This window comes from Palaemon carinicauda, chromosome 8 (assembly GCF_036898095.1).
Source record: "Palaemon carinicauda isolate YSFRI2023 chromosome 8, ASM3689809v2, whole genome shotgun sequence".
Lineage (NCBI taxonomy): Eukaryota > Metazoa > Arthropoda > Malacostraca > Decapoda > Palaemonidae > Palaemon > Palaemon carinicauda.
Genome location: NC_090732.1, coordinates 163,136,334 through 163,157,881, shown reverse-complemented (window position 1 = coordinate 163,157,881; position 21,548 = coordinate 163,136,334). Strand labels below are relative to the sequence as shown.

General features: G+C 39.2%; 1 protein-coding gene across 5 annotated transcripts in view; it reads left to right on the top strand.

The window, feature by feature from the left end:
* LOC137646085 (uncharacterized) overlaps positions 1 to 21,548 on the top strand; it is a 175,796-nt gene that overhangs the window by 28,411 nt on the left and 125,837 nt on the right. The gene's annotated exons all lie outside the window — the stretch shown is intronic.

Here is a 21,548-nt window from a genome sequence, read left to right as displayed (position 1 = left end):
TGAAGATAAGTTATTGTTGTTAAAGGTCAAGAAATGGCAGATACTAATTGAATGGTATTGGTAAGCTTACAGTATTAATGATATTAGTTATTATTAATTGCTAAGCTACAACCCTACTTGGAAAAGTAGGATACTATAAGCCCAAGGGCTCTTACAGGGAAAATAACCCAGTGAGGAAAAGAAATAAGGAAATAAATAAACTACAAGAGAAGTAATTAACAATGAAATAAAACAAATTCATATATAAACTTTAAAAGCTTAAAAAAACAAGAGGAAAAGAAATAAGATAGAATAGTGTGCCTGAGTGTACCCTCAAGCAAGAAAACAATAATACAAGACAGTGGAAAACCATAGTACAGAGGCTATGGCACTACCCAAGACTGGAGAACAATGGTTTGATTTTGGAGTGTCCTCCTAGAATAGCTGCTTACCATAGCTAAAGAGTCCCTTCTACCCTTCCCAAGAGGAAAGTAGCCTCTGAACAATTACAGTGCAGTAGCTAACCCCTTGAGCAAAGAAGAATTGTTTGATAATCACAGTTGTTGTAGGAGAATATGTAAAGAATAGGCCAGACTATTTGGTGTATGTGTAGGCAAAGGGAAAGTGAACCCTAACCAGAGAAGGATCCATTGTAGTACTGTGTGGCCAGCCAAAGAACTCGATAACTCTCTAGCGGTAGTATCTCAACAAATGGCTGGTGCCTTGGCCAACCTACTAATAACCGTCGTTAACATCTTCCATCCTTGGGCGCAGTACAGTGCTTGATAGGACTTTCGTTACTCCCCCTTTTATTATGTTGAATTGATGTTTAAAAACTTTTTTTTTTTTGGTGAGAAAGATTTTCTTGTGATTATCATCTATATGACTTCGTTCCCTAACCCTTTGGATGCCATTCTTGATTTTGGTATTTAGGAAAAATTGCTATCATTATGATGGGGTTTTTAAGTGTACTATACTGTATATGTTATGTTACTATAGAATGGAATTGCATCTCTAAATATACTCCTACTCCCATACAGTATTTAAATATAACAATTAGTTTTGTTTCTTTTATAATTTACGTTTGCTATATCTGTCTCTTTTCAAAGTTGGCTTTAGGGTTTGTCATACTTTCCTCCAAAAAAATTTGTTGGTAACAATTGGGATCTCTGGTAATACTGTATTTGCAAAGGCTTTTGCATACTGGTTTTATTTGACTCATTAAAGAACTTGAATCGTTCTTCTCAATGAGATTAGTATGTGTTCACTGGTGAAAGAAAACTTTTAGATAACTATACAAGAGATTTGTTTAAGGTGGACGGAACACAACTTTTATATTCAGTTGTAGGTCATCATGATATCATTATCCTAGATTTGTTCTTACAAAGCTGTTAGTCATAAGATACCTTTCCTCCGTTGCACCAACTTTCCTAGATGAAGAAAGAAGAAAGCTCTTAGTATCCAATAAGGGATCACTCATGAATTATACCTGTATGCAACCGGTAATATTCATTTATTTTTCATGTACTTATCTGAAATTCATAATGCTATTACCTTGAAATGAGAGCTTTGTGACTTTTAAAATGAGAATACAATAATGTATTGCAGCACTTGTCAGGGCACAGATCTCCGTATAATGTTTTTTGCCATGATGGTCTCTGGGTCCAAGCTCACTTTATCTCGGTATCATAAAGTTAAAGTGATACAGTATTGTGATTATGGTTTTGAGTGAAAGTTACTAAGTTTAATGTCCAAGAATTTTAACGCTATGACTTAAGAATTCTTGTTCATTTTTTTTATATGCAGAGCATGTGTTTCAGTCAAGTATGTTAATCCTGACTGCTTGAAAAGGAGGAGTCTTTCCACTAAACAAAAGAGCTTGGAATTGCTCTTTTGAAAGAACTCAAAAAGAATAAAGGAGCACTTAAGTTCCAAAAGGAGAGTCATTAACATTCAAAAGAGGAATACTAAAGTATACAATACTGTATAATTCTTTTGAAAAAGGCAGGTTGTTTAGTGCTCCTTATGTCCCTCATTCTCCTAACTTGTTTACACCAACAGCTGGCATAACAACTGTGTTTGGCTTACATCAAACTTTTAGCTCTGCTCCTAGTTTTGTAGGATCATTAGCCAGTTGTGTGACACCTATGTGAGGTGTTTTGCATAGCATTTCATCATTCCCAGGAACTTTTAAAGCAAGTAGTTGAAGTAGTGTTGAAAAAGGTTACTCTAATTAAATCTTTAATCTTAGGTTCTGCATTGATCATTACTCTTTCTTTAACATTGAAAAGATCAAATTTTTATGAGATATAGGATTCTACCTTTTTGAAAATAGATTCCGATATTGAATCATTCATAGATTTCCTGATTGAGCTTGTGAAAAATTTATCTTCTTTCTAAGGAATTTATAGGAATACCTGAAAGTCTGTGTAGGTGCTTGTTGCAGATTCTACCATAGGTTCTATATATAATTCTTAGTACAGTAGCTTTAAAATCAAGGATCAGTTATGGTAAAGGTCTGCGATCTAAAAAATCAGAATGTTAAGGATACTGACATGATTTGGGCACTCAGAATGCTTAGATTACTGATATGATGTGTTGGCTCAGAATGTTTAAAATACTGACATGATGTGAGCAGTGCTTGGACCTGGAGACCATTCTGGTAACTGACATTGTAAGAAGGTCTGTGTAGTGCCAAATGGGCTGTGGGTTATAGTTTTCATTAATAAAGTTGAAGTCTGTCTTCAAGGTAATAGTATTATGAATTTGAGTTAAGTATTGAAATGAAGAGTTCTATAATAAAGATTAGACTGCTTTTCTTGTTCTCCTGGAATTTAACCTGTCTTAAATAGTAACGGGTTCCATTCATTATCATCGCTTCGTGTCATTCTTTTATTCAGTTTATTGTATGTGTACTCTGGATTATTCCCATGGATCTTACCTTTAAATAGAAAATGCTGTTAACTATAAGTGCCAAGTTGATGATGACCTCAGAATAATAACATTAAAGATATTCCTCCCCCTGCAACTTAGTCCTTTCCCTCCAAGGGACCAGTTCTGCCCACCTTCCATGTACCAAGAATGGAGTGGCAACAAGAGGTCCACTTGAAAACAAGTGCCAATAAAGATTCAGATTTAACTGTAATGTGCCCAGGCAATAACTAATAAGATATATTTGAACACAGTCAGTCCTCACTTGTGAGTATCTTTGTGCAGTTCTAATTGCTCTTTACCAATTTGTTGTCCACAATGTGGGATGCAAAGCACAAGCAAATGTTTCTACCAAGTGTGGTATCGATGACATATTAGACAATAAAGATAAATTAGCTCTTTCTAATCGAGTAGATAATCTCTCTTGTTGATTGAGTTCAGTTCTAGGTGTAATAACGTTTTTTAATCTTCCCCAGTTGTTACATGGTTATGATGAGTGTGCTTTTTTGGCTGTGGATTCTGACAAATGGGCTTGCCTAACTTTTTTATATCAAGATGCTCCAAATTACTGTATTAAGGATCAATAAAACAAAATCGTCAGCTATATTTTACATGTAAATTAGAGAAACAGGAAAAAATTTACATCGTTGGCCGACATGTCCTTTGGTTCCTTAAAACTGGGAGCATGGCGTTCCTCCTTGGCATTGAATGTTTTCTAGGCATCTTCCAAAACAAACCTGTCAAGAAAAAAAATATATATTAAAATACAGTATGTACAATACAGTATACGGTACAGTACAATATGTTATGTGTACTGTACATAGAATATAGTACAGTAATTTACTGCTCATGTAAATTTAAGCAAAAGTATGTACAGTATGCTAATTAACATTTACATTAAGCTTACGTACACTCAAACTGCAAACATTTGAATAATAAATTGAATATTACAGGTACTGATGGTACCGAAAAGTAATTCAAATTACAAATAATTTCGTACAATGCTGTAGACACGGGTCTCTACAATATGCTACATTATATATTTTAAAAGCAAAAGTATGTCCTCTACTTATAATTTATGTTATGCGTACTTACATTAGAAAGAAAAATGATAAAATAATACTATCAAATATTACAGGTACAGAAAACTAAATCAAATTAGCGTGTCTTTATGGTACACTACATTTTACGCTAAAATTAAACAAGATTTAAACAAATCATTTAAGTAAACTACTGTTTTCTGTAACTATAGTACATATAAGAATTTTAAGTAGCATAAATGTCCATAAACTTCCTAGATTCATCCATATTGAAGACTTGTTCTGGCTTGTACCCCTTCCTTACGAGGAGTTTTTGAAGTTCGTCTTGGAAACTTGCCGCTGTCCCATGATCCAAAGCGACTGACTCCCCTGTAGTTTTCACATTTTTCAGATAAAAACACTGTTTAAACTTCTCAAACCAAGCTTTGCTGGTTTGTAAAGGCATCTGGGGGTTGTGGTGTCTTGGCTGGTGGATGGCTGAAGATCATCTTCCATGGTATGGCAGAGCAGAGACTTAGCTTTTTCCTGGATGGCAATTCCCTTGCGATGCTGGTCCTCGATCCACACAGAATGGGCATTTGCCATCTTGATCATGCCATTTTCCTTCACCTTGGTCACAACCTTTGCACTCTGTGGGGCACTAGCAGTTACGGCAGCATGAGTCATAAGATTCTTCTCAATGTTCTTTACGGTACTCTTGATCACGTCGAAAAGTCTTCCAACAGCTGCATTTTTTTTTATCTTCAATGCACTTTAACCTTCTCTTCAAGATACATGCCCTTCCTCTGCCATTTAGCAGACCCTCCTGAAGTCCAAGTACTGTAGCACTATCGGGGCCATTATGTTGAAGTAAGGCAAAGCCATACTGGCACACAAGGGACTGAAGAGGGAGATGCACATGAAAGAAGAGATGATGCGTAAGTGAGGCCGATTCAGCGAGAGATGCGTGGCAGAAAAGGAAGCGGTGCGAGGCATACCTGGTGTAAACGAATGTGGTCGTTTTGAAATCGAAGGACTGCGAGAGTACTTACTGCGAAACTAAATATGTGATTTTTTTACTTAATAGGTTATACGGTTCTATGTATTGTGAATAACTGAATCCGTGAAGATAGAACCCGCAAATATTGAGAGCTGACTGTACAGTACCCTATAGTAATAGTACAGTAGTTCTTTTTCAATTAACATGTAAAATATTAACAGGTTAAATGGAATAAAATCTGTGTTGAATGATGCAATTTTTAGTCTTCTACACATTACGCCATATGAACTGTAGTCTAAGAGCCCCTGGTTAGAGACAAGTTCTAGAGTCTAGAGCTTGTTTAGACAATCTCTAGAGTCTAGAGCTTGTCTAGACAATCTCTCTCTCTCACTCTCTTAGTAAAAAGTCATTACATAACACATGGATATAAATTAACACATTAAATTTTGATGTACAGTATTATTTCTTCAATTTATTTTTCTTCCTTTCGTAATTTTCATCAAATTATTTTCAAGTTATATCCATTTAACAATATGTGATGCCTTCCTGCATATTAAATAAGCATTTTAATTTAAATAACTAGAATGGAGAAAACACGACTTCAGTCCACATTCGATAAAATATTATCTAAAATATTTTCTCTTGCAATCTTCCGTCTTTTCTGTTTGCTTTTATTCCTGTTATTCACACATTTTTATTGTTCTTTATATCCTTGCTTATTGGTCATTATCCTTATTTCCTTTGCTTTGTATTTCCCATAATATTTTGTGTTAATATTTAATACAAATTTCATATACTGTATATAGAGAATTGATATTCTCCATGAAAGCTTATATTGATTTATTTGCTCTATAATGAAATGTTTTTCTTCTATATCTCATATTTCTTTACAGAAAAATTTTATTTTCAATATCAAACTTACCCGATGATCATATAGCTGCATCCCTGCTGCCCGACAGAAAAAACCTACGGGAGGAATACGCCAGCGATCGCTATACAGGTGGGGGTGTACATCAACAGCGCCATCTGTCAAGTAGGTACTCAAGTACTCGATGTCAACAACGAACCAATTTTCCCTCTGTCGTGCCACAGGCAAGACCTACTAAATACGCCGTCCCTAACTGGATTTGTTTTCACAACGATTTGGTGAAGTACACTATTCCAGTTTTGAGCTTTCGCTATGCAGGGGTTTTATCTTCATTTCAAAACTTGAACTCGTTTTGGATAGATTTAATTTTGGTGACGAAGAGAGTATGGACTCTCTTTCACTTTTAAATGGCCGACCCTTCCCTTAGACGGAAGTGTTGGTGACGAAGAGAGTATGGACTCTCTTTCACTTTTAAATGGCCGACCCTTCCTTTAGACGGAAGTGTGTTTAGGTTTTTGGTAATTTTGCTTAACAAGTTATAGTTCTATTTATTTTATATCTCTCCGCCTTTATAGGCCTCTTCGATTAACTTTCCATTTATTATAAACTTATAAAAATTAATTTTTATGTTTGTTTATATGCGACCTTTCCTAATAGTAGGCGGTCCTTTCTTGGAACCGAAGTTAATTAACATTGAGCCCGTCATATCGTATTTACCTTTTTTAATTTTAATGTTTTTGAAAGAATTTCTTTGATAGTCTCGTACTGTTTTCAAAGATGAACTAACGTTTAGTTTAGTCTCCGCAGTTGTTGACGTTCAGAACGTTCAACATGCGCTCTATCGTTACGATAGAGAGAGAGTATTTCACGGTTTCACGTTGCAGTAAGAGTAAACCGATTCTAGCGTTTCGTTCATTCTTTCTTAGCTTAAATGGTTTAAATTCTAATAAAGGAACTTTTTATTTGGGAAACCTTTCAGTTTTTTCCTTTAGCAAATAATATGTTTTAACGATATATAATTGGGCTCTTCTCTCAGGTTCTAAGTCAAGAGAGAAGAGAGAGAGAGATAGAGACGGAGGGAGAGAGAGGAGAATAAACGTTTCGTTCAAGCGGGTAACGTTGTTCTCGTTTTTTACTCTTCTCCCTAGTCGCTGTAGGGGAAGAAGGTAAAACGTTTCTAGAGTTTTATTCTTGTTCCCAGGCTTTATGCGGTGAGAGATCTTAAACGTAGTTTATTTGATCTAGTGTTTAGTCTCTTTTCCAGCCACTGAATTCTTTATCTTTAATTATGTTTTTCTGTTGCATTGTAAATCTGTTTTCGCAATTACTACCTTTTAATGAAGGATAGGATTGCGTGTTTCAGGTAGAAATCAGTTAAAGTTTCGATTTCAGTGAAATAAGTGCAAACAGAAAATCAAAAGTGATAAAGTGATATGCGCAAAGTGTTACAGTGTTGCGTTCGAGGGTTCGTCTGTTCGTGCCAGTTGTTCACCTAGTCCGGGACCTCTTACAAGCTCCCAAGCCCAGGGGAGAAGTAATGTCGAACGACTTATGGGTTCCACAGGCCTTGATCGACGAACAGACGTTTCCCTCGGTGGTTTCGGGTGTATCTACACACGTTGCCGACGTGATCGCCCCACCCACACAAAGACGAGAGAGCCCATTTATTCCTCGTCTGCGGAAGAGGTTTCTCGCAGAAACCATGGACCAAATCTTGCAGCTTTTTAAGTGCAAGTCGGTCCCTTCCGCGCAAGTCCAACGGCCTAGGTATAGCCACTGGGTCAGTTCGGACTCGCTGCAGTCATCCGACGACTGCACACCTCCCAAGAGAGGCAAGGTGGTACCGCAAGAGGCAGTAACTCCGTCTGCTACCGCACCAGCTGTTTTAGACCCTCAGTCACAATGGACAGTAGCTCCGTTTGTTGCCGTCTTTGGTAGACCCTAGTGGTCCATGCTGCAGACTATGCAGTCTCAGCTTGCTTCCTTCATGCAGGAGTATCGTGCTGAGAAGGTTGACACTGCACCTGTTAACCTACAACCTGCCACGGTAGTGCGCTCAGCAGATACTGCGGCTGCCAGCTCCCACACTCCACCTGTGAGAGCTCCACCACCGATGCGCAGTCGACCCAGCCAGACGCATGTTCATGCTGCACCCTCCGTTGACATGCGTGAGCTACCGCATCAGCAGTGGGAAGGTGCTGTCAAGCTGCCGTGTTTTGACGCAATGCGGCATGCTCCGCAACCCACGGCAGTCCCTCCCACGCACCAGCACTCCGCTTTTGTTGTTGCCAGCTCCCACACTCCGACTGCGGAGAAGGTTGACGATGCACCCGTTGGCCTACAGCCTGCCACGGTTGTGCGCCCGGCATGGCTGCCTGCTCCCACACTCTTGTTGTGAGAGCTCCTCCACCCATGCGCAGTCGACCCTGCCAGACGCATGCTGACTCCCACAGACACACGGAGCACTCCGTTGCCGTGCGTGAACTACCACAAGCTGCCGTGTTTTGACACGGTGTGTCAGCCTCCGCAACACACTGTGGTTACCGCCACTCGCCCGCAGCAAACTAGTCAGTCAGGAGTTGAGGCTTCCCCACACAGCTTTGGTTGTTGCCAACTCACAGACTGTCAAACAGTTACATGACGTTGCCTTCTGGTCTGCTACTAATACACCAGTGCTGTATGTCCTCACGCACCTGTTGTGGTTGACAGTTCAGTTGTTGACAGTTCACAGACTGTCAAGCAGTTTCATAACGTTGCCTTCTGGTCTGCTGCTTATGCACCAGTGAAACCCTCACTGAGATAACCTAGCTTTTCTCGGACATGGTTCCTGTAGATGAGAAAGTGCGGTTCTCCCTCCTTCTGATTTTCCCTTGAGGACTCTGTAATTTGGAGAGGAGCCTTAAGCTGCTTAGCCTCCTATGGACTTTAATTAAAGCATAACATGCTTCCAGGGAGGGTAAATGGTTCCGCTTCAGTCGCTAACCCTGTCTGTTGCCACACCTGCTACCATAGACCTTGGGCTTTGTTGCAAGACATGCAGTCCAAGCTTGTGTCCTTGATAGAGGATTTTTTACGGAGAAGAACCTTCTTGCCAACCTTCCTACCGGTTGGTTGTACGCCCTGTTGACGCTGAGGTATCCTACTCACGTCCGCCAGTTGAGATGGTTCCTCCACCGGTGCGACCCAGTGTGGGTTGCCAGTCGCACGTTGACGTTAAGCGACTCTCGGAGGTGGTTGTGGACGTTCAGTGTGTCACTAAGAAGACATTCAACAACCAGCAGAGGTGACTTGTTGTGACGCAGTGCGGCAACCTCAGCAACCCGAATAGGGGTTGTCTGCACAACCCAGACAGTCTAGACAGTTTCGGGTTGTCGCTGTACTTCCTCGCTTCCCCATGGTTGACAGTTCACAGACTGTGCAGCAGTACCATGATCTTGTGTCCGGCTCCGTCACGCATCCACCAGTGCGACCGGATTCAGCGAGTCAGACGTTGCCCACTCCGTTGCCGTTTCCTCATCAGTTTCGGATGAGGAACCCTCTGATGAGGACATGGCTGAACAAGACGATCAACCCCCAGCCCTGCTATCCATCCAGAAGATGCTGAAGAAGGAACACGGCCCTGTCAGGCTGTGGATGAGTCTGGTTAGGACACTGTCATCCGTGGTTCTATTGGTGTCACTTGGAAGACTACACCTCCGTCCTCTTCGGTTTCATCTAGCTCTTCACTGGAAAAGGACAAGACGCTAGAAGCGGTCTCGATCCCGGTTTCCGGAAGATAAGTCTGGTCTGACTTGATGAAAGGACTTTATCAACCTTTGATAGGGTCTTCCCCTGACTGTTCAGACTCCCAACCACGTTCTCTTCTCAGACGCATCGGACGTAGGCTGGGGTGCGACCTTAGGCGGTAGGGAATGCGCGGGATTATGGAACTCGAGTCAAAGGACAATGCATTTCAACTGCAAGAAGCTTCTGGCAGTACGTCTGACCTGGAAAAGCTTCAGGTCTCTCCTTTAAGGCAAAGTAGTGGAGGTGAACACGGTCAACTCCCTGCTTTGATGTACATCTCCTAGCAAGGAGGGACCTACTCTCTGACATGGTACGAGTTCGCGAGTGACCTCCTCTCCTGTTCAACAGGTCTAGACTTTTCACTAGTAACAAGTTTCTTCCAAGGCAACTTGAATGTCTTAGCAGATTGTCTCAGTAGGAAGGGACAATAATTCCAACATATTGGACCCTCCACAAGGATGTATGCAAGAGACTTTGGGTCACCTGGGGCCAGCCAACCATAGATCTCTTCGCAACCTCGATGTCCAAGAGGCTCTCAATACTTTGCTCACCTATCCCGGACCCAGCAGTAGTTCTTTTAGATGCCTTTCTACTAGATTGGTCTCATCTAGATCTATATGCATTCCCTCCGTTCTAGATTGTCAACAAGGTACTGCAGAAGTTCGCCTCTCACGAAGGGACAAGGTTGACGCTAGTTGCTTCCCTCTGGCCCGCGAGAGAATGACTCACCGAGGTACTTCGATGGCTAGTAGACGTTCCCAGAACTCTTCCCCTAAGGGTGGACCTGCTACGTCTGCCACGCGTAAAGAAGGTACTCCAAGGCCTCCACGCTCTTCGTCTCACTGCCTTCAGAGTATCGAAAGACTCTCGAGAACTAGAGGCTTTTCGAAGGAGGCAACCAGAGCGATTGCTAGAGCAAGGAGAACATCCACCCTTAGAGTCTACCAATCGAAGTGGGAAATCTTCCGAAACTGGTGCAAGTCAGTATCCGTATCCTCGACCAGTACCTCTGTAACTCAAATAGCTGACTTCCTCTTATATCTGAGGAAAGAGCGATCTCTTTCAGCTCCCACTATCAAGGGTTACAGAAGCATGTTGGCATCAGTCTTCCGTCACAGAGGCTTAGATCTTTCCAACAATAAAGATCTACAGGACCTCCTTAAGTCTTTTGAGACCAAGAAGGAGCGTCGTTTGGTTACACCTGGTTGGAATTTAGACGTGGTTCTAAGATTCCTTATGTTAGACAGGTTCGAACCACTTCAATCAGCCTCCCTGAAAGATCTCACCTTTAAGACTCTTTTCCTGATATGCTTAACCACAGCTAAAAGAGTCAGTGAGATTCATGCCTTCAGCAAGAACATCGGATTCTCATCCGAAATGGCTACATGTTCTACATCTTGGTTTTCTAGCCAAACACGAGCTGCCTTCTCGGCCTTGACCAATATCGTTCGATATTCCAAACTTATCGTATGGTTGGAAATGAACTAGAAAGAGTATTATGTCCTGTAAGAGCTCTTAAGTTCTATTTTAAAACCTTTACGAGGCCCGTCTGAAGCTTTATGGTGTTCAGTTAAGAATTCATCTTTGCCTATGTCAGAGAATTATTTATCCTATTTTTATCAGACTGTTAATACGAGAAGCTCATTCCCTTCTGAATGAGGAAGACCAAGCTTGGCTGAAGGTAAGGACACACGAAGTTAGAGCTGTCACAACTTCCGTGGCCTTTAAACAAAATAGATCTCTGCAAAATATATTCGACGCAACCTATTGGAAAAGCAGATCAGTGTTCGCGTCTTTTATCTTAAGAATGTCCAGTCTCTTTACGAGAACTGCTACACTCTGGGACCATTCGTAGCAACGAGTACAGTAGTGGTGGGGGCTCCACCACTACAATTCCCTAATTCCAGAACCTTTTTAATCTTTCTCCTGAAATATTTTTGGGTTGTCCGGAAGGCTAAGAAGCCTTTCGCATCCTACTTGATTTGGCGGGTGGTCAAAATCATTTCTTGAGAAGCGCCTAGATTAGAGGTTTTGATGAGGACCTTTAGTATGGGTTGCAACCCTTCATACTTCAGCTCCTAGGAGTCGCTCAGCATCCTATGAGGATCGCGAGGCTCAGTAAGGAAGACGTACTTAAAAAGGCAGAGTAATTGTTCAAGTCGACTTCCTTACCAGGTACTTATTTATTTTATGCTTGTTATTTTGAATAACTGCTAAAATGAAATACGGAATACTTAGCTCATAATGTCAACTTGTTATGCTGGTCTCTACCCACCCCCCTGGGTGTGAATCAGCTATATGATCATCGGGTAAGTTTGATATTGAAAAATGTTATTTTCCTTAGTAAAATAAATTTTTGAATATACTTACCCGATGATCATAAATTAAAGGACCCACCCTTCCTCCCCAATAGAGAACCAGTGGGACAGAGGAGAAAATTGGTTCGTTGTTGACATCGAGTACTTGAGTACCTACTTGACAGATGGCGCTGTTGATGTACACCCCCACCTGTATAGCGATCGCTGGCGTATTCCTCCCGTAGGTTTTTTCTGTCGGGCAGCAGGGATGCAGCTATATGATCATCGGGTAAGTATATTCAAAAATTTATTTTACTAAGGAAAATAACATACTTTTTTAAAAAGAAATCTCTTTAAACATAGCATAAGGTAAAAACATGAAATATATCCCACTTAAATTTCTCTTCCTCTTCAATTTGTGAGAAATACACTGTGGTCAGAATAAAGAAAAACATGACAGCTTTAATTGATTTACAAGCTAATGGAACTGGTTGGAGAAAAGGGAAACTTCGTTTTCTGTTTAATGCGTGGCGCTTTAAAGTAGCAGATCAAAATTTGAGTTTATTATAATTAAACACATTTCATAACATCATGTGATGGTAATTATAAAAAGTTTTCTTAAAAGAAAAAGTGCAATATTTTTCGTCAACAAATAAGAAAGTTACCAATTTGTATAAATTCTATATAAATTCTGATTTCCTTAATTAATTTTCTTCATTGAAATAACATTTCTATTAGAAAATTGTTCAAGCATACGATGATTGAATAATGGTAACTCAGTTTCAAGGGAGAATTTTATAACTGTAATGTAAATTTATATTTTTCATCAGCATTTTATATTCCATATCAAATATTATTTAAACATTTTTGTTATTAGAATTTCTATGCAAATGGTTTATCTTCGAATAGTTTACATTTGTTACCTACAAAGTTGTCATGTATACAGGTATTTGTTTATCAATAAAGCGCTGTGCAGGGAGGGAAACAGCATGAAGGCCGGGTGCAAAGAAGTGCGGTTGCTTTGAAAACACCACGGTACGCACAGCAGTCCTAATCACGAATACTCTTATCTTTATATGAATATTATACAGATCTTTGAACCGCGAATAACCGAATCTGCAAAGATAGAACCCGCGAATAACGAGGGTATACAGTACTGTACTATATGAACGTTCTATAACCAAATCACTAGAGCTCTCTCTCTCTCTCTCTCTCTCTCTCTCTCTCTCTCTCTCTCTCTCTCTCTCTCTCTCTCTCTCTCTCTCTCATTGTAGAGTACAGTATGCCATATTGTACAAAAAGCTTAAGTAACATGAATACAATATTTTTCAAATTAACAAACTCAAGCTCATTGTCAAGGTACGGTTGCTATAAACTTCATCAATTCCTTATTCTCCTTTATCTCTTCATCCCCATTCTTGTTCCTTGCAATAGTTTCCAAATGATATACTGTATATAAATCGGTAAAAAGTCTCCGACATTCGGTTCTGCCTCATCAAACTGATTTCTACGCCTATACTATATACTTCCTTTCATACATTTTATTTATTCAATTATTCTACTTTTTACACTTTCATATTTAACATCTCATACATTCATTATCACCCCATACATAATTAACAAATATCCTCTCAAATAATTACCTAATTCTTAAGCCCAAACTCATGCTATCACCATACTTATCCTGACAATATTTCTTATACACACAGAAAACGTCACATACACATCTACTACTATAATGGCCACAGTGATTCCGGGCGAAATAAGCTCCACTCATGATGATATTATAGCCAATCATGTTCTCTCCTGCATTAACAGTGGTCACAACACATCCCCTTAAAGTGATTATAAGTTAGTATAGTCAGAAATATATACAGTATGGGGATGTATTGTGACTGCTGCTAATTTGAGAGACAAGGTCATTTGGTATGGCATCATTAGGGATTGGGGCCAAAAGTCAGGCCACAATGTTGCCATTATGTAGCTTTTTTTTAGTACAATATATATGCTTCATTTGATTATAATTGTATTCATTGCTCATGACTGCTTGGTTTTTTGAGAAAGATCCCAGTAATAATACAGTGTTGTTTGTGTCATGAGCATGGGTATATTCAACTGCATAGTGCTACAAATTGGTTGCAACATTGCTTCTGGGCAGTTTCTCACATTGTAGCTACTGACGCTGACAGTAAGCATGCGTACATACGTCAAAAAATGACTCAAATCTGGTGCTGGTTGGAAGGGTAGATACTGACATGCGTGTCTGATTCTGAAGAGAGTTCAAATAATAAGAGTTCCTAGTTTCTTCATGATACAATGTGACATTTTGACTCAGGAATTTCCTACCTTTAGTGATGGGGTTTGCTATAACAAAACGTAAAATAGTTGGGTTGTTGATAAGAAGGGAGAAGAAGGAAACAAACAAAAGGGAATTAATTATAATAAAATGGCTCAAAAATTTTTGTAATTTGAGAACACCGTCTAAGAAGGTGGCTGTTTCTGCAAACGTTCTTATGGGTCTTGGAGTATTTTGAAGTCACAACAGATCATGCCTTTGGTTCTGTATGGCTGACTCACCCTTTAACAGTTATCAAGTGTAGCTCGTAAAGAGCAGAAAGCAGCATTTCAGGACACTTCATTCCTATTGTCAACTTTTAGATATCTTGGAGGTTGGGATTTAGGAATTCAGATTGTTTGGACAACAGCTTATTCTTAGATGATTTAGTGTTTTGAGTGAGAAACTGATTGCCACTGGTGTTTTAGGATGTCAAGGAAAAGGTTACAACCTTCCCAGATAACTCTTGGGTATGGCTTGCATATGGCTATCAAGTTCCAACTTCTTTTATGGCTTTTTTTAGGGTCATTTGGTCGTACCCTCGTCTTTCACTTGAGAATCCTGGGTTGGATCCAGATGTGAGGTAGAAATTTATTTCTATTGCACACATGTTTGTTAATTTAAATTGTATTTACTCAGAAGGTAGTAATTTGAATGAAATTTTCTTACTTGAGTTGTTGGTGAGTTAGGAAGTTGGGGGAAAAGTAGCTGGGTAGTGTGTGTGTGTGTGTGTGTGTGTGTGTAAAACTGGTCTTAAGTAACTCCTCAGGGACAGTGCGAAGTATTCAAGTTCCAACTTCTTTTATGGCTTATGTTGAATCAATTTGTAGCTCCATTGCCATTTGCATAAGAGTTCTTGGTTTGATCTTCATGGAAGGTAGAAAAATAGCAATAATCAATAATCATTTTAATAATGATAGAAATAATAATAATGATAATAATAATAATAATAATAATAATAATAATAATAATACTGTGATAGTGAAAGTTATAATACTGTAATAGTAATGGTAATGATATAATGATAATTATAATAATGATAATGATTAATGAAGATGACAATGATGATTCTAAATTTAAAATACAATAATAAATAAATTTTCAATATCTTTGACAGGTCCCATATTTATCTAAGGCATAAATTTCCTTGGGTTATATAGCATTGTATTTTTTTTATTGATTACAGTTTAGTCAAATCTGATAAATCTGAAGACTCCATTATTATACCCTTGTAAACAGTGGATCAAACATGTGTGATATTTTGCTTGAAATAGTAGCATAGGAAGCAGTTGTATCATTTGATTAGGCAAATATACAGTCATCTGTTCAAAGGTCTTAAGGCTGCTCATGAATGGCAGAGGCAAGGGACAGTGACAATGGCCTAGAGACTGACGATATGTACATATGATCAGCTACCAAACCCCCTCTCTACCTAAGCTAAGACCAGGGAGGGCCAGGCAATGGCTGCTGATATCAGCAGATAGAGATATAGGCTCCTCCAAACCCCTCATCCGTACCTCACAAGGAGGGCTAGGATGCAGACACTACAAGAAACTATCGAGCTTGAGCGGGACTCGAACTCCAGTTTGGAAAATCGTCAGTTTCAAATTGGCCACCCCAACCTCATGATAAAAAAAAAAAAAATTCAAATGATAGCGACAATGGTTTCATATGCTATTACTGTAGATCAATTATTACTCTAAATCAGGTACTGTATACTTTTTGTCAGTTAGTTACTAGGGTTTTAAAGGAAAAAATCAGACTACGGTACAGTCATGCAAATTATGCGCCAATAGGATAATGATGCAATTTGTGACCATTATTGATCGAGATGCGACTCGCTCAAAAAAATTAAAATCTATAGGTTATACTTCTGTATATGCTTCCTATTACTATGTAAAAGTACCGGATTAAACGAAGTTTTGTTCATCACTAGAGATATGTGCAAACTAGTTCTTTTAGTGATAAAATTATAATCTTAATGGACTTTGAGTCTGCTACTCCACCAAACTCCCAACCTCTTAAACCTCTTAATACCCTAATGTGTAAAGCCATAGTAACAATGAGACACGGCACTATAATTTTTCTTTTTTCACATGGAATATTTTATCTATATTCACAGGAAGCTTTCCTTAGTCATACAGAATTATATTATGTAAATATTAAATTTTATTGCATCTCGACAACTTTTTCATTCTATATAAGAATGAATTTATATATCTTTTTGTATGAAACTTTCATTACTCACACACCATTATATAAATAAATAACTTGCCTTGAATTTTCATTCCGGGAAAGAATTACGGTCTTCCCATAACATTCTGTATCTCATAAAAATGACATTGGACTTTACAAAATTAAATTTGAATTGGCAAGCATGTCTTTAGACATACGGGAGTAGCTTTGGGGAAGCAATACTGTGTTTTTTTATATTAAATATAATATTACCAACCTCTGAAAGATTCCTCTCCATATAAGGTTTGGATTTAAGGGATACCTTTATGTTGGCATTAACCTTTATTCACTTCCACCAAGAATGGGGATATCCCTTTTTAATTTTACACCATGGCATCCAAAGAGTGAAAATATGTAATGTGTTCAGTGCTTATCAGTGTATAGTTGGTTCAGTACTGCTGTTTTCAAGGGTCCTTTCTTAGATACAGTAATTATATGTTGCTGTGAATTGTCACGTTCCACAGCAAGCCCATCTATGTGCTGTTTAGCCGGCCTGCCGTTCTTGTCCTCGACCTCGTCAGCTCTGCCGTACCTTATACAGTACCAGATAGCTCCTAGGCGTAATTCGAGAGGTACTCTAGAGCATCATTCTTGATCCAGCACCTGCGTGTAGCTTTTATTAAACCATTTATCTTTCACCATGAATTTATTTTGAAGATTTGAGTTTTGCTTTTTCCATCACTTAAATGATCACTGTACTGTTTTAATTCTTCCAGTTTGGATCTAAGCAATATTAGGGAAAAGATTTTACTTCTTAAAAGCCATTTCCAGCAAGGTCTTCAGTAGTGATCTTTATGGCTTAGTCAGCTTGCACCATTTTGTGAAGGCTTAAAACATTTACATTATCTCTTCACTTTGCTTATTTCGAAAGTAATGACTCTTTATTGATATGACTTTTGTGTTTTATTGGTAGGAACCACTTACTTAGATATATGAACTTGATATCTCACTTTTTTTCTGAAGCATTTGATGTTCTTGCATGTTTTTTTTATGATTGTAAATTTAATTTTGCTTAACTCTTGACCTTATCAGTCTCAGTTAGCAGTATTGGCAATTACATAGCAAATTGCAACCTATAAAATGTCCTATATGAACAATGAGAAATCTCTGTCGCACCTCTGTTGTTCAATAGGACTGATTAGATAGTTTTTATAACACCTGAAAGTATTTGCTTTTTCAATCCTTGCTATATAGTGATTACTGAGCAAGCCTTTTGAAATACTTTTTCATTTCCTCCTTAAATTTAATTGTCAAATGTGAATGTTGTAGCACCCAAAAAAAATGAACTTATTTTGTTTTATAGATAATTGGTGCCCAATAATTGAAAATGTCCCTTAACAAAGAAGGATGTTAAACCAAGCCTAGGGAAGCCCTTTGTTTTAACCCATCTCCATTTATAAACCCTCATCAACCCCAGGAAACAGTTTAGAAGATGAAATTGTAAAATACAGTATTTCTTTTATTAAATACACATGAATTATATTCTGTAAGTAAACACAATTATATCGTACACTACAATAACCGAGATGTTCTATAGTCTATTTCTTTTATCGAGGCAGATTTGCACCGACTCGCAGCGGTGCCCTTTTAGCTCGGAAAAGCTTCCTGATCGCTGATTGGTTAGAATTATCTCGTCCAACCAATCAGCGATCAGGAAACTTTTCCGAGCTAAAAGGGCACCGCTGCGAGTCGGTGCAAATCTGCATCGCTAAAAGAAATTGACTATAGGTGAAACGTTTTTGCACAGGACACACAATTTGAAGTGTGCCTTCATCATTTGTTCACAATTCTTAGCGTTATTCATTTCTAGTTTGCCTTTTCTGTTCATTATAAAGTATTGTCATCTTCCAGGATGTCCCAGTTATCTAATGTTACCATGGTGTACTTGATTGCAAGAATAAATTTTTTTTGCACATTATTTGTGAGGAAACGTGTTATTTTTATGTTTTAACTGTGGAAATACGTATGTAGTAAATACCGTGAATTCTGTCAGTAGTTTGTCATTAAAACCAGTATCAAAGAATCATATTTTATGGCATTTTCAGAGGGTTTCTGTTAAAAATACATACAGCAGTGATATTAAAATTGTTCATGTTTCTGCTTGTGTATTAATACTTGAAAATATATGAGCTTTGATTTTGCACTAGTTACCACAAAAGGATAAATTCTTTAACAAAGAGTGTTGGTAAAATGGTGAAAGATGCCTGGCAACATCGGTGTGGTATCGCCTTGAATTTAAACAAGAAACTTCAACATCAAGAACCAAAGAATTAGGAAACATGGGCTTGTTTTGAGGCAAAAACCAATAACTTTGTTAGACCCTAAACTTGGATCAGCTTCATATGGAGACAAAATCTTGAAGAAGAACCCACCCTCATTGTCTATACATCAAGGATCCACAGCACTTCTGTTATCAGAACTGGTCATACCATTTGTGTCTGCCGTGCTATAGAGACCTACTGCTTTTTTCCCCAGAATTTGACCAATTCTCACTTTTCTAAAGCTATTTTAGCAATACATCATGTTGATGTAGCTACTTTTCTGTTTTATTTCCATTTGGTGATGGTATTTTCAATATTAATCTTACCCGATAATCATGTAGCTGTCAACTCCGTTGCCCGACAGAATTCTACGGAAGGGATACGCCAGCGATCGCTATACAAGAGGGGGGTGTACTCACAAGCGCCACCTGTGGCCAGGTACTGCAGTACTTCTTGTTGACACCACCTCAATTTTTCCTCTGTCGTGCCTCCGGCTAGACCTACATGGATACGCTGTTGATTCTGGAGTTTTTTGCTCACGATTTGGTGATGTATTTGCTCTAGAGTTTAGCTTTCGCTATTCAGGAAGTTTTATCATTAGCTTAGCTAGCTTTTGGAATTAATTTGATTAATTATGGTGACGAAGAGAGTATGAACTCTCTTTCACTTTTAAATGGCCGACCCTTCCCTTAGACGGAAGTGTTGGTGTCTAAGAGAGTATAGACTCTCTTTCTTAATTTTGCTTAACAAAAGTTATAGATTTATTTTATATCTCTCCGCCTTTTATAGGCCTCTTCGATTAACTTCCTTTTATTATATACTTATTAAAATTAATTTTTATATTTGTTTATATTCGACCTTTCCTAATAGTAGGCGGTCTTTTCTTGGTACCGAAGTTAATTAACATTGAGCCCGTCATTTCGGTTTTACCTGTTAACATATTATGCTATTTTAATGTTTTTGAAAGAATTTCTTTGATAGTCTCGTACTGTTTTCAAAGTTGAACTAACGTTTTGTTTTGTCTCTGCAGTTGTTGACGTTCAGAACGTTCAACTTGCGCTCTATCGTTACGATAGAGAGAGAATTTTCACGGTGTCACGTTGCAGTAAGAGTAAACCGTTTCTAGCGTTTTGTTCATTCTTTCTTAGCTTAATGGTTTTAATTCTAATAAAGGAACTTTTTATTTGGGAAATCTTTCAGTTTTTTCCTTTAACAATAATATGTTTTAACGATATATATGATTGGGCTCTTCTCTCAGGTTCTAAGTCAAGAGAGAGAGAGAGAGAGATAGAGACGGAGGGAGAGAGAGGAGGATAAACGTTTCGTTCAAGCGAGTAACGTTGTTATCGTTTTTGCTCTTCTCCCTAGTCTCTTTAGGGGAAGAAGGTAAACGTTTCTAGAGTTTTATTCTTGTTCTCAAGCTTTATGCGGTGAGAGATTTTAAACGTAGTTTATTTGATCTAGTGTTTAGTCTCTTTCCAGCCAATGAATTATTTATCTTTCATTAGATTTTTCTGTTACATTGTAATTCTGTTTTCGCAATTACTAACTTTTAAGGAAGGATAGAATTGCGTGTTTCAGGTACAAACCACTTAAAGTTTCGAGTTCAGTGAAATAAGTGCAACAGAAAATCAAAAGTGATAAGTGATAAGCGCAAAGTGTTACAGTGTTGCGTTTGAGGGTTCGTCTGTTCGTGCCAGTTGTTCGCCTAGTCTGGGACCTCTTACAAGCTCCCAAGCCCAGGGGAGAAGTAATGTCGAAGGACTTATGGGTTCAGCAGGCCTTGATCGACGAACAGACGTTTTCCCTCCGTGGTTTCGGGTGTATCTACACACGTTGCCGACGTGATCACCCCACCCACACAAAGACGAGAGAGCCCTTTTATTCCTCGTCTGCGGAAGAGGTTTCTCGCAGAAACCATGGACCAAATCTTGCAGCTTTTAAGTGCAAGTCGGTCCCTTCCGCACAAGTCCAACTCCTAGGTGTAGCCATTAGCCCTGGGTCAGTTCGGACTTGCTGCAGTACGACAACTGCACACCTCCCAGAGAGGCAAGGTGGTATCGCAACAGGCAGTAGCTCCGTCTGTTGCCGCACCAGCTGTTTTAGACCCTCAGTCTCAACGGACAGTAGCTCCGTTTGTTGTTGTCTTTCTTAAACTCTAGTGGTCTATACTGCAGACAATGCAGTCTCAGCTTGCGGTGTTGATGCAGGAGTTTCAGGCAGAGAAGGTTAATACACCTCCTCCTGCGAACGCTCCTCCCCCTCTGCGCAGTACAATCTGCCAGACGTATGAGGTTGAGGTTCCTCTAGCTACCTCCATGCGTGAGCTGCCGCGTTGGGAGTTGCCAGATACCAGCGCTGTGCAGCAACCTCCACTTTCCTTGAGGCTGGAGCCTCTTACCACGCAGCAACCTCCTCAACAATGGGGGCAGGAGCCTTATGCCTTACAACCTCCTCTTCCCTTGAGACAAGAGTTTCTTGCAGTAAGACCATCCTCGAGGCAGCAACCTCTTGAGGTACGACAACCTCTACCATCCTTGAGGCAGCCACCTCAGCTCTCGCAGCTGCAACCTCAACTCTCGAGGCAAGCACCTCAAGAACCTCAACTCGTGAGACAGGAGCCGCGTTCTGCGCAGCCGCCACCTCAACTCTCGCAGCTCACACCTCAAGAACCTCAACTCGTGAGTCAAGAGCCTCTCTCTGCGCAGCCACCTCAACCCTTGAGGCAAGCGCAACTCTTGAGGCAGGAACCTCATGCTATGAGTCAGCCACCTCAACGCATGCATCTGCCACTTTCTCCTCAGCTTGAGCCTCTTCCCATTCAACTTTGAAATAAC